The sequence below is a fragment of the Equus asinus genome, chromosome 24, assembly GCF_041296235.1.
Source record: "Equus asinus isolate D_3611 breed Donkey chromosome 24, EquAss-T2T_v2, whole genome shotgun sequence".
In the NCBI taxonomy this organism is placed as follows: domain Eukaryota; kingdom Metazoa; phylum Chordata; class Mammalia; order Perissodactyla; family Equidae; genus Equus; species Equus asinus.
Window position 1 is genome coordinate 1794566 of NC_091813.1, and position 2500 is coordinate 1797065.

The 2500-nt window shown below is 81.3% G+C and overlaps 1 non-coding gene across 1 annotated transcript; it reads left to right on the forward strand.

The window, feature by feature from the left end:
• Positions 1 to 1303: 1303 nt before the first annotated feature.
• On the forward strand, positions 1304 to 1456 carry LOC139041924 (5.8S ribosomal RNA). The gene has a single exon (XR_011497964.1). It is a non-coding gene; the product is annotated as a 5.8S ribosomal RNA (ribosomal RNA).
• The last annotated feature ends 1044 nt before the right edge of the window (positions 1457 to 2500 follow it).

The following is a 2500-nucleotide window of genomic DNA, read 5'->3' on the forward strand; positions in this document are numbered from 1 at the left end:
GAGGCGCGGGCGCGCCTCGGTCCCGGGTCGGCGGTGGTCCGGAGGGAGTGGGCTCGATCTCGGCGAGCCCACGAGCCCCTTCCGGCCTCCGTCCGCCCGGCGTTCCGAGGCCGCCGCGTCCTCCGCGCCGCCGCCCCCGGCGCGTCCGTCCCCGCGCCCTCCGGTCTCCCGCGAGGCGGGCCGGAGTTGTCGCGCCGCGCCTCCGTCTCCGGCGCCGTCCGTCCCCCGCTCTCGCGGGCGGCGGCGCCCTCGGCGCGTCTCGGGAAGGGCGGCGTGGCGGCGCGAGCCCCCGCGGAGTCCCCGGGGTCAGGTCCCCCGGGGGCCTCGGAGCCTCGGCTCACGCGGGGTGCCCGCCGCCCGCCGCCTCCCGTCGCCCGCCCTGGGCCGTTCCCCGGCTGTCGGCGTCGTCGTCCGTCCGACGGTGCCTCCGCGTCTCCGCCCGCCCTCGGCGCCCCGGGCGCCCGCGTCCGGCCGGCCACGTCCGCCCACCACCCCCGCCCTGTCCGCTCGCTCCCCGCTTCCCCGCCGCAGCCCCTCGCCCTCCGTGGCGAGGGGCCTGGGACGCGGGTGCGGGGAGGGCCCCCGGGGGAAAGTCGGGTCGGGTCTGGTGGCGTGCGTCGGACGCGAGGGGGGCACGCCCGGCGTCGAGGGGGCCGCGGGCGCGGTGGGCTCGTCGGTCGGCGGCGCCCGGCGGTGTGGGGTTCGGTCACGGGCGGGCAGCGCCGAGGCCTGCGTCCGTCCCCGGGTGGCCGCGGGCGGCGCGGGCGGCGTCGAGGCGGTGGCCGCGCGGCACTACCCGCTCCGCCTCGTCCGTTGCTTTGGCTTCCCCCCATCCAGGTACCTAGCGCGTCCCGGCGCGGAGGTTTAAAGACCCCTGGGGGGCCTCGCCCGTCCGCCTTGGGTCGGGGCGGTCGGGCCCGCGGGGAGTCGGGAGGCCTGGCCCTTCTCCCCCAGACTCCGCCTCGCCGGGCCGGGGCGCCGCGCCGTGCCGCGCCGCGCCGCCGTCGCGGCGGCCGTCGGGAGGGGGCGTCCCCGGCGGCCGTCGTGTCGTCGCGTGCGCGCGCGGGCGTGTGCGCGCCCCCGCGTCCTCGGGCGAGGCGGGAGCCCCCGGGCGCATGTGGGGTGTCCGAGCACGGCCCCGCGGGGCCCGTGCCGGACGCCCCGTCGTCCAACCTTCCGGCCTCACGGAGTCTGGTCTCGTTGTGCCTTTCTGGCCGGCCGGAGGCACCCTCCGGGGATGTGCCGTGCCAGGGGCGGGCTCTTCCCCCGCCCTGCGGGGGGACCCCGCCGTTCAAACTCGTACGACTCTTAGCGGTGGATCACTCGGCTCGTGCGTCGATGAAGAACGCAGCTAGCTGCGAGAATTAATGTGAATTGCAGGACACATTGATCATCGACACTTCGAACGCACTTGCGGCCCCGGGTTCCTCCCGGGGCTACGCCTGTCTGAGCGTCGCTTGACGATCAATCGCCCCCGGGGTGTGGGTGTCGCCTGCCCCGGGGTGCGCGGCTGGGGGTCTCTCGCAGGGCCCGCCCCGGGCCCTCCGTCCCCCTAAGTGCAGACGCGGTGCCCCTCCTCCGCCCCGCGCGCCCGCCCCTCCTCCCACGCGCCCCGGCGCCCGGTCGTCGGAGGCGCGTGGGGGTCGGCGGCGGCGGCGCCGCGCGGGGTCCCGGGGTGGGGGCCGCCGCCCGCGAGTCGAGGGAGAGACAGACGCGAGAGCTCGCGCCGAGGTGCCCGTGGCCGCCACGGTGCCTTCGGGGGCTCCCTCGCGCCGCACGCGGCCTCGGGGTGGCCGGGGCGGGGACGAGACGGGTCCCGCGGCGCGCGGTCGGGGCCGCCGGGTTCGGGGGGCCCGCGTCCGGGCCGCCTGTCCGGTCGCCGCTCGCCCCCGTCGGCGGTCCGTCCCGGTGCGTCCGGCCGGCCCCTCGCCGGTCCCCGGCGCGCCCGGGTCCCGGACCGTGACCCCTCCCCGGCCTCGCCCCGTCGGGGTGGCTCGCGCCGAGGCCGAGTCGCGTGCGCGGGGCCGCGCCCCGGGGACGCGTGCCCCGGCGGTGACCCGCGGGACGCCGCGTCGTCGTCCGCCGCCGCTTGCCCTCCCCTGGGTCGCGGCCGTGCCGCGCCGTGTGCCCCGAGCCCCGGGCGGGCGGGTGGGCGCCGCGTCCGCCGCCCGACGGGCCGTGGCGGCTCGCGGCGGAGGGGCGGGTGTCGGGAGGCGGTGGGACGCGCGCGGGTAAGGTCGGCGGTCGGGGGCGACCGCCGGCCCCGCCGCGCCCGCCGCCGCCCCTCCGCCCTCTCCTCCCCCGCGTCGCCGCGACGCGTCCGCCGTGCGCGTGGCGGCGTCCCGCTCCGCCCCCCTCCTCCCCGGCGGGGCCCCTCGCCCGTGCCGCCGGCTCGTGCCCCCGTCCGCCCGCCCGCGTCTCTCCGCCCGCCCGCCCGCTCGCCCGCCCGCCCGCCCTCCTTCGGGGGTCGGTCGTGGCGGGGGGGGCGGGGCGGGGCGGA